This window comes from Diabrotica virgifera, chromosome 1 (genome assembly GCF_917563875.1).
Source record: "Diabrotica virgifera virgifera chromosome 1, PGI_DIABVI_V3a".
Taxonomy (NCBI): domain Eukaryota; kingdom Metazoa; phylum Arthropoda; class Insecta; order Coleoptera; family Chrysomelidae; genus Diabrotica; species Diabrotica virgifera.
The window spans coordinates 118436911-118448481 of record NC_065443.1 but is presented as its reverse complement, the minus strand read 5'-3'; the positions used below and the strand labels follow the sequence as shown (position 1 = coordinate 118448481).

General features: G+C 34.6%; 1 long non-coding RNA gene across 1 annotated transcript; it reads left to right on the top strand.

The window, feature by feature from the left end:
* The first annotated feature begins 5814 nt into the window (after positions 1-5814).
* Positions 5815-10938, top strand: LOC126879843 (uncharacterized). The gene is made up of 3 exons (XR_007696310.1): positions 5815-6214; positions 6368-10523; positions 10678-10938. It is a non-coding gene; the product is annotated as an uncharacterized LOC126879843 (long non-coding RNA).
* Positions 10939-11571: the final 633 nt, after the last annotated feature.

Here is an 11571-nt window from a genome sequence, read left to right as displayed (position 1 = left end):
ATTGTTTTTTGTCTCAAACTTGGGCATAATCTTTTGGGAAGCAACATTTGCTCTAGCAAAGCTATCTCTTACTTCTAGACCACAGACACTAAGAGATGACTCAGTCATAAGCTTTATAACACTTTCCTCTGCCTGTGTATGACAGTGAAAACATTGAAAATCCACACACTGCACCTGACAACTAGGTTATCTTGCTTCACTTATATACCTCATCTTCACTTATGTAATATAATCCTCGTCAGTTATATGTTTTGTCATAGGAGGCTCAATAATTTCTTCTTCCGTCCAGTTAATTATATCAATGTAATCATTGGCTTTAAAGTTAAGCTTCGGGACAACAAAGTTCCTTACACCACTTATGAGTTCCGATCTTGCCTTCAAAAGTCGCCGTAGACCTAGCTCTCTTATGTGTTTTCTCTTGTCACATAACATGGAGAGAAGTACATTTTCTGGGCGAGAGAAGTAATCATTCCGTTGAATTATTGGATCAGTTATTTGGAGATGTTCTTCACAAAGATAACGTGAAAATTTGATGAGTCCCCGTAGATGTTTTGATCCATTTACACAAGATGGTTTCAGTTTAATATGAGACCAGACTGGGGTATACAGCTTCATCACATACATTGTTAAAGTTTTCAGATTATCTGAAGGATTGTCTGTTGCAACATACAACATAAGAATGCCATTGGCCAACGTAAGCAATCGTGAATGAGCTAATTTCCCAGGGGTTTTTAAAGAAATATCAGAAGGACATACACCACTGGGGATCGCTTTGCACATTTCACGTAAATATTTTTGATCTGTGCTTGGATCATTCTTAATATCTAGAATAGGGAGGTTGCTTTGTATGGGAGCAAAATTAACCATAGGAATCTGGTTACAAATTGCAAGTTCTTTGCCTAAAGCCCCTCCAAATTCATTAGGGTCTTTAGTTTTCCATCCAATGCACAAAACAAATGACGCAAAGGCAATTCATTGGTATGGAACAAACAAATCAGCCATTGCAGCGGCTTATTTAGGTTTTTTTCTATTAAAGCAATTACATCATTGTTAACACTGGTCATAGTGACAGTTCCATCGCATCCGACAGCTGTTATCTTGGAAATGTTCAAAGAATTGTCACCTTGAAAATGCTCTACTATGCTATCTGTTATAGCCACTTATTCCGGAAGCAGGAGTTATATGCCTTAGGAAGATTGGTCCAGGTTCTTCTACTATTGAAATGTGCTCTTTTACCATACTTAGTCTTTTTGTAAAATTTGTTTCCTCGTTTTTCTTGCTTAATTGTCTTGTCTTGCCTTCCATCAAAGAATAACCCCGCGATTTTTCCAATTTGAATGAAGATAATTTCTGTGGCTTTTGTACGATTTTTCAACCGTGCTCGACGTATTTTCATTCTGTCAATTACATTACTTTACATTACAGCACTGGTGACTACTGCTGCTACTGTCAGAGACACCAGTCCTGTCACAAATAGAAGCTACTGCTTGCGGTTCTACTCGCATTTGCTTAGTTATACTTACAGAACTTGAGTGATTTTGGAATGATAAATAAATTGTTGCTCGGAACTTTGATCATTATCATTAGCATGATGTAACACATATAATATTCACAGCTGTATTCCCATCAGCTACTGATTATTGTCTGTCATCAAAATGTTGCTGTACTAGTTTTTACCTCCTTTCCTCTCTCGTTGCCATAACCTTTGAAACTACCTTGTCAACTCTACCGATACACATTTTCCTCACGTCTTGGCTTTCATATGCTACTAAGAATGTAAAATTATATTAAGGAATGAAATAAATATTTACTACTAAATATTTCTTTAAATGCTAAATTCAATTTCAAATTTTGTCAGTTTTAGTAAAAATAAGTATTGGATTGTTAAAAGTAAGTTAAAATTAAAATGATCTTCTAGTAGTTTTAGAGCGTGTATTTATCATTCAAAATAGGAATTAAGACATTACAATAGCTATTTTTGACCAAAACAAAATTATCAATCATCATTCTGTTTGCCTTATCCCTATGCGGGGTCGGCTTCCCTAATTGCATTTCTCCACACAATTCTATCATGAGTCATATCAATATTAATCCCCTTTACCAACATGTCCTGCCTAATAGTCTCCCCCACGTCTTCTTTGGTCTTCCTCTCCTACTCCTTCAAGGAATCTGCACTTCAGCAATTTTTCGTATTGGGTGATTAGCGTCTCGACGTTGAACATGACCAAACCATCTCAACATATGCTCTCTCATTTTGGCATCAATTGGTGCCTAGACTTCCCCTAATATACTAATTTTTAATTTTATCCTTTTTTGTCACTCCACTCATCCATCTAAGCATTCTCATTTCCGCCACATGCATTCGTTGTTCCTCTTTCTTTTTCATTGCCCAACATTTAGTTCCGTACATCATAGCCGGTCTTATGGAAGTTTTATAGAATTTTCCCTTCAACTTCATTGAAATTTTCCTGGCACACAGCACACCACTCGCTTCCTTCCACTTCATCCATCCAGCCCAAATTCTACTGCATGCATCTACATCTATTTCTCCATTACTCTGTAATACCGATCCCAGGTACTTAAAACTATTGCTTCTTACAATCAGTTCACCATCCAAAGATACCATGTTATTTGTAGTAACTCCATCTTTAAATGAACATTGCAAATACTCTGTCTTTGTCCTACTAACTTTTAAACCTTTTTCCTTCAGAGCTTGTCTCCACTGTTCCAGTTTTTGTTCTAAGTGTCTTTCACTATTTCCTACTAACACGACATCATCAGCATACATTAAGCACCATGGAATGTTACCCTGTAGTTTCGCTGTTATCTGGTCCAAAACTAATGAGAATAAATACGGACTAAGCACCGAGCCCTGGTGCAATCCTACTTTCACATGAAATTTATCAGCCTCTCCCACACCTGTCCTAACACTAGGCGTTACTCCCTCATACATATTCCGATGAGTGAGTTGCCGGAATTTAATTAAAAATGAATATAATAAACGAACGGTAATTTTATTGTTGTAACGAAAATGTGTTTCGTTTAGGTCTCTCGGAGAGGGTCGAGTCGGTGTGTGTGAATCGTTCACGTGCTGTGTAGTGACTGAAGAAAAAAACCACAAACGATAATAATGTTTGTGTTCCTTTTCCCCTGACCAGATGAGCAAATAAATCACTAGGTCTGGCGTCTACTTTTGCAGTTTTAAGAAAAACAATTTCGACTGCATTAAGTGAGTTGTTGACACAATAATTGTCTGATAAAGTACTTAATTAATGAGGGTGCAGCTTGTTGCACCGCACAGACGAAAAACAGATGTGACAGGGTAAAGCCATGTCTCTTAACATTTGTATTTGAATGTGCATTTCGAATGACTAACGTTGTTTCGTTTTTGAGAAAAAATATTAAAATTAAAATTAGCAATAAATAGTAATTAAAGCGTATCGCTATATACATATCCTTCACAATCTTTACATATTCACCAGGGACTCCTTTCTTATTGAGTGCCCACCACAGAATCTCTCGAGGAACTCTATCATATGCTTTCTCAAGATCAATGAATACCATATGAGCGTTTGTTTCTTTACTCCTGTATTTTTCTATCAACTGCCTTACAATGAAAATTGCATCTGTTGTTGATCTGCCCTCCATAAAGCCAAATTGATTCTCGGATATTTCGGTCTCTTCACGTATCCGTCTATCAATTACTCTTTCTCACATTTTCACGGTGTGGCTAAGCAGTTTTATAGCCCTGTAGTTTGTACATTGTTGTATATCTCCCTTGTTTTTGTAGACAGGTACTACCCTAATAGCACACGACGTCCTTTGGACGTCCAAAATAGGTCCATTTTTGGTCCTTACGTCCATGGACTATAAACGGACGTCCTTTGGACGTCCCATTTTGGACGTCCTTCGGAAGGAATAAATATGGACGTCCTTTGGACGTCCGACGTTGGACGTCCATACTGGACGAAATACGGACGTTTTATGAACGCTTATATATTATATTGGACACATTCAGCCCTATTCTGTAACTTTTAACAAATCGAATAGAAATGACCAAGTCGAATCGTAATTACCCAAAATCGGAATGTTTGATATCTATCGCGTCATTTTTGTGTTTGGATCGGTATTCTGTAACTCATATCGTAATCGGAATCTCTGACTTCTATTTCACGCGGTTCTGAGGAGGTGGCAGCCGCGCAGTAACCAGCGAAATTGTGTTCTGTGACCTATTTTGTTACTTGAGATATGACACCGTTGCCATTTCCTCAATGTTTTCATACTTTCTTCATACTATCCTCAAAGTTTTGAGAAGTAAATAAAATATTCGTGTAAATACTGGATGCAAAAAGCTTAAAAGAGGATAAATGGTTTTAAATTAAAGTTAATTAAAATTGATATAAAAAAGAAGATAAACTGATAAATAAAAAAGATAAGTGAAGATAAGAAGTATAAATGCTTTTAAATCAAAGATATTTAAATTGATGTTATTAATTCATTATTATTAATAAATTATTTAAAATTGATATTACTAATAATATGCAATCTTTAAGATTCGATTTCAGTTGAAATAACTGCTAAACAACTTTTCCCAAAAATGGCATCTTTTCTATAATTTGTTCAGGCTATGAGCGTTGACTGATAAATATACAAGTATACTGGTATAATATTTATTTATCAAGCTATTCTTGTGCATTATACCATTGATTGCAATTGTACAAGAAATATACGAACAAAATATGGCAACAATGTGAATGGGAAACATTCAGACGCCAAGTAGCAAATAAATAAGGTTAGGTCCAATTATTCATACTCGTACAACATGTCTAAATGAAATATATATAGTTCTCTAAACAAATAACACCACAGACTAAAAATTAAGCAGCTAAAAAAAGGTACAAATACTATAAATAATTATAAATAAGTAGTATGTAATTAATTATTTTTATATATAAAATATAAACGTCAAAACAAAACAAAATGCGCTTGCGTCAACCACAATTCCGATAATCGGAATCTCATCTCGACAGGGTAAATGCTGTCGAAGTGATTTCTATTCACATTACGATTGTAGAGATTCCGAAGTAGTTATGGAATACGGATTTGGACTATTTCTATTCGACTTGGTCACTTCTATTCGATTTTACTGACTTCTATCATCGAAATGAGTTACAGAATAGGTATGATTATACCAATTACGGGATCAAATAGCAAAATAATTCAATAAAATATTAACTTACGCGTTAACTTTACGTTAATGAAATACAGTCAAACCTGTCAGTAACGGCCACTAAAATGAAAGAACTATTGGCCGATATAGAAAGGTGGCCGTTATTGCCAGTTTTTGTAGTCTAGATATACAGTAAAACTTGTGTTACTGGCCACCTGTACTAACGGCCAGTTTAAATATTCCCCAAACCAATTATATCTAGACTACAAAAACTGGCAATACCGGTCACCTTTCTATATCGGCCAATAGCTTTTTCATTTTTAGTGGCCGTTACTGACAGGTTTTACTGTAATTGGTTTGGGGAATTTTTAAACTGACCGTTAGTACAGGTGGCCGGTGTTTGCAGGGGGCCGGTAACACAGGTTTTACTGTAGTTTAAATCGAAAAGATTAAATCTTAATTCAAAATTGTATATACAATTATTACAATTATAAACAAACTATATAGTTTAATATCCAAAAAATGTTTTTGATTTTATGTAATGTAATGAAAATCTTATTTGTAAATTATTGGTTACAATGTTTAACAATAGGAAATATTCAAGAATAAATAAAATAAAAGTTTAATCCTAACAACACAAAACATTCCAGGAATGTAGGTACTACCGTTCTATTCCGTGAACATCTATCTGATTAAATTATGGGTGGAAAGTTACCACAAGATATTCTATGAACATAGTACAATGTCTTCCTGGAGGGGTAAAATTTTCCATTACAAGATTTTAAGAGAGGCCATTTATTTCAATTTGCGTTCATTTTCAAATTTGCCGCGCGAGTATCTATGTAGCGTCTCGTGGTCATTGGTCATCACATTTCATTTTCATAACATAACCGATAACCTAAAAATTTAGTAAAGTAAAAATTTTGATTGGAAAAAAGTGCATCGATAAGGGGGTGTGGGAAATGGAAATTAGTGGCTTTTTTGCTGTACTGTCTGCTAGTTTTTGCTCTGGGCTCTGGCTAGATCTCTTGTTTAAACAATTTTGTAAGTATTATAAAATCCGTTTTCAATTTTCTTTATTCTTTATGAAACGAATCATTTATACATGCATATTATTACCTGTAAATAGGTACCTATTTCTTTTGATTTTTAATTGTAAAGAATAGAAAAATTACCGTTCATTTTAATTTTTTTTAGAATCAGCTGAAAGTGGCCTACAAAAAAAAACCAAGAAGGAAATGTATAGCCTTGTGGCTATGAAAGGCAAAAGAGAGATATAAAAAGTGTATTGGCTAGTTGGAAGAAAGTCCACATTGTCCATGCATAATAAGTTAGTACTTTATCAACAAATATCAAGAAGATAGCAGGGTCACGAGCATCAACTTCATAAGTTCAAGAATATCGAGGAAATCCAGCTCCTCGATACTACTGGGCAAACTAGAAGATTGAAGAGAACAAATCCTTTTGAACTAGTTTGAGTGATAGGTGATAGTGAAAAACGGAGCATAGTGCTTGTGTGCTGTGCCTGTGTATGTTAGAATAATAGTGCACGATCTTGTTAGATTAGATAAGAGACGCTATGGGGTAAGCTCTTCATTTTAAGAAACAGTAGTAATTTAGGTTAAATTAAAATTGCTCATTGGTCAGTTATGACCAGATTGTTTTTTTATGTTTGGCAAAAAGGACTTAAGTCAGAATTGCACATTGATAATGTTTTGATGATTTCTGGACCAGAAAAAAACTGTTGTAGATGTAAACTGTATGTACAGTAGAATCTACTACAGTACTGTAGAAATCATCAAAACATTATCGATGTGCAATTCTGACTTAAGCCCTTTTTCCCAAACATCAGAGAATTGTAATGTACAATAATTCTCCTATCTGCTTTTTCATGAATTTTGTAGGAGACGAAAAACCATTTTTAGGATCATCTGCTTTCACATGTAAATTTTGACATGTTTTGTAGTAAATAGATAGTTGAATTTACTACAAAACATGTCAAAAAATATATGAAAACAGGAGGTGACTATAAAAAAAGTTTTTAGTCTCTCTTACAAAACTCATGAAAAAACAAATCGGAGGTATGTCACATCAGTGACTAAGAATGTCTAAAAAATATACTTTGATGTCCCAAGAACCAAATATAACCTACAGTCCATCTAATTTACTTACTGTTCCACGTCATTATCTACGCCAGAGATCTAAGTTGACATAGTTGCCAAAGTATAAAAAGATCCTGAATCCATTTTAAATCAAATATGTCACATAATTATTGTAAACGTGGATTATACAACAAAACAAATTAATATTCAATGTAAATAAGTAAAAACTTAAGAAATAGAGAACAAGAATTAAGTTATAATCTTTTAAGATTTGCAGTGCAAGAGTTTTTGCACTGCATTGTTAATAATTAAAAAACGGCTCCGAACTCTTGGCAAAAAGCCGGCAGGTTTCTTTGTATAAGTATGTCTACAATAACAACTAAAAAAGTTGTCAGATACCTCGATTATTCCAAGTCGTTATAAAATTAGGTGAAATTTATATTTTTATAGTAGAGGATCTTTTTATAGTAAAGTAAATAATAAAAACAGTAAATATAATAAATAAAACAGATACTTATAGTAAAGAATATAAACAAATATGAAGTGTCATCACCGTAACTGTCAAATAAATGTTACCAATTTATTCTAAAATGTCACCTTCGTTCGATTACAGTTACAGTGTGATCCGAACAAATCTGCTTCATAAAAACGCTTTATAATCCATTTATACAAATTAAATGAAACATATTATTGTGTATTTCTTTAGGTTAACATTAATAGAAATCTTCAAATATTATTTCTACGCGTATATAATAAAATATGTCTAGTGGCTGTAATTCCAGTGTACTCGGCAAAGTGATTCTAAAAAAGAACACACCTACCGCCTAAATATTTCGTGTTGGTATCATGCGACCTCACAGGCTACGACGCGGATGACGCGCAACAGTTAGTAAATTAGACGAAGTATGTAGATATATACAGGGTGTAACAAAAATACAGGTCATAAATTTAATCACATATTCTGGGACCAAAAATAGTTTGATTGGACCTAACTTACCTTAGTACAAATGTGCACACAAGAAAAGTTACAGCCCTTTGAAGTTATATATATATAATAGCACCAAGGGTCTTAGAGGCCCATGGCTTGAAAAGTTTGTTTTTTTTCTTCATTTTCACGTTTCTTTATGTACTGAGATCTTCTCTGGCTTGATATGTGATTTTTCTCCATTCCTTCCTGTTATTCATTTTTCTTTTCTGACCCTGTAGCACCATTCTTTCCAAATCTTTTTCGACCTCTTGCTTCCATCTATTTTTCGGCCTTCCTCTTCTCTTTCTTGAAGCTGTAGTGTAGTTTAGTACCATTTTTGGAGTCCTCGTGTTTGGCATCCTTTCAATGTGACCTCGCCATCTAAGTCTCTGTGCCTTTATCACTCATTTGAAGTTACAAGATGAAGTGATTTTTTCCAATATATCGAAAACTATTAGAGATTTTTTATTGAAAATGGACATGTGGCATTATTATGGCAGCAGTATCTTACGAAAAAACTATAGTAAAATTTGGACACCCCATAAAAATTTTATGGGGGTTTTGTTCCTTTAAACCCCCCCAAACTTTTGTGCACGTTTCAATTTAATTATTATTGTAGTACCATTTAAACACAACGTTTTAAAAACTTTTTTGCCTCTTATTGCTTTTTCGAAAAGTCAATTTTTATCGAAATATTTTGAATATTTGTCAAATCCACCACATATTTGTATATGGTTAAGTACGATTATGGAGACTTGGTAATAATATGCAGACTTATTTATGCTTTACATTTTTAGGGATAGTTTGAACCATATTAAAAAAGAAGCCAGATCTCGATAAAATGTGCCTTATCGAAAAAATACAAAGAGGCAAAAAAGTTTTAAAAACATTCTGTTTAACTAATGGTACCTCAGTAATAGTTTAATTGGAACGTACACAAACATTTGGGGGGTTTAAAGGAACAAAACCCCCACAAAATTTTTATGTAGACATGTTAAAAAAGAAGTCACAACTCGATAAAAACTGCCTTATCTGAAAAATACTAAGAAACAAAAATATTGAATTTAACTAATGGTACCACAATAATAAAATTGAATTGGAACATACACAAAAGTTTGGGAGGATCTAAGGGATCAAAACCCCCATAAAATTTTTATGGGGTGCACAAATTTCACCATAATTTTTCTTTAAGATATTCCTGCCATAATACTGCCACATGTCAATTTTCAATAAAAAATCGCTAATAGTTTTCGATATAATCGAAAAAATCGATTTTCATTTTGTAATTTCAAAGGGCTGTAACTTTTTTTATGTGCATATTTGTACTAAGGTAAGTTAGGTTCATTCAAACTATTTTTGGTCCCAGAATATGTGATTTAATTTATGACGTGTATTTTTGTTACACCCTGTATATACAGCCGATTACGCACCACCTTAAAAATTGGGCATTTTTGATGTCTCGAATTTCCTAAACCTGTTGTTGCATCTAAGTGATTTTTTTATAATATTCTAGCCTAGGCCCTAGGCTATAGGTTAAGTACCTCCTTATGCTTGTCATGCACGGGGAGCTATACTGTAATATATATTATATCACATCGCACTCTATAGTAATGAGTGAGCCTGCACATATGGAACCATTTGTTTTCTGTCTGCAGGCTCACTCATTACTATAGAGAGCGATATGATATAATGTACATATATTACAGCATAGCTCCCTGTGCATGACAAGCTTAAGGAGGTAACCTATAGCCTAGGCTATAATATTATAAAAAAATCACTTAGATGAAACAACAGGTTTAGGAAATACGAGACATCAAAAATACTCCATATTTAAGGTGGTGCGTTAATTTCTTGGAGAAGTGTATTGTAATTTAATGTAAATAATGTAATATCCAATAATTGTAATTTAATATAAGATGTAATATAAGTTCCTTAAAAAATATATTTTTTATTTCCCACGACATTAGATGGATGTTCGGCAGCAAGACATTGGACCAAACTGGGACGTCCTATGAAGGCCCAATTGACGTCCACCGAACGTCCCTTCGGATGTTAAGTGGACCTCCATTGGGCGTTTGGCAACGTGGCATTTGGACCAAAATTGGACGTCCTGTTAAGGTCCAATTCACGTCCCCTAGAACGTCCGGTTAAGGTCCAATTTACTTCCGATTAAGGTCCAATTTACGTCCGATTAAGGTCCCATTTACGTCCAATTAAGGTCCAATTTACGTCCTATTAAGGTCCAATTTACGTCCGATTAAGGTCCAATTTACGTCCGATTAAGGTCCCATTTACGTCCGATTAAGGTCCAATTTACGTCCTATTAAAGTCCAATTTACGTCCGGTTAAGGTCCAATTTACGTCCGATTAAGGTCCCATTTACGTCCCATTAAGGTCCAATTTACGTCCCATTAAGGTCCAATTTACGTCCGATTAAGGTCCAATTTACGTCCGATTAAGGTCCAATTTATGTCCGATTAAGGTCCAATTTACGTCCGATTAAGGTCCAATTTATGTCCGATTAAGGTCCAATTTACGTCCGATTAAGGTCCAATTTACGTCCCCTAGGACGTCCGATCAAGGTCCAAATTACGTCCGATTAAGGTCCAATATACGTCCCCTCGGACCTTAGATGGACGTCCAATGGACGTTCGGTAGCGCGACATTTGGACCAAAATAGGACGTATAAAGGACGTTCCTCGGACGAAAACGGACGTCCAATGGACGTCCCTAAAGTCCGTGAAGGACGTCCAATGGACGTTCATTGGACGTCCTTGTGCTATTAGGGTAGTATACTGTTTCTCCATTCGTCTGGCATTTGTCCAATTTCCATAAATATATTAAATAAACCTGCTAGCCACCTTGTTCCTGTCTCTCCCAATGCTCTCCATACTTCCCCAGGAATCTGGTCCTACCGCTTTTTCTTTCTTTATTTTTTGAAGCGCTTGAGCCACTTCCTCGTTTGTTATTTTGGTGACCATTGCTGCTACTGTCTCCGTTGACTTTACAGGCTGTCTTTCAAATTCTTTATTTAATAAGCTGTCTTCAAAACAAAATCATCACTATTCGCAAAATTTAACTAAAATTCTAATTTTCAACCCCTTTGCGACACCTCTAAAAATATTTTGTTTTGAAAAATATATTTTTTTGTGGCCTAACAATGGCTATAGGCAACTTTCTATCACTATTACACATTGAAATTATAAAAACATTTTTTTCGTTCCACCCTAATGTACAATCTACAAAGTGCAAGTGCCTTATTTCAGTTACCCAATAAGTTTTTGATTTAAGTTTTATGGTTCAGCAATTAAGTAGTGATGTAGACACATAAT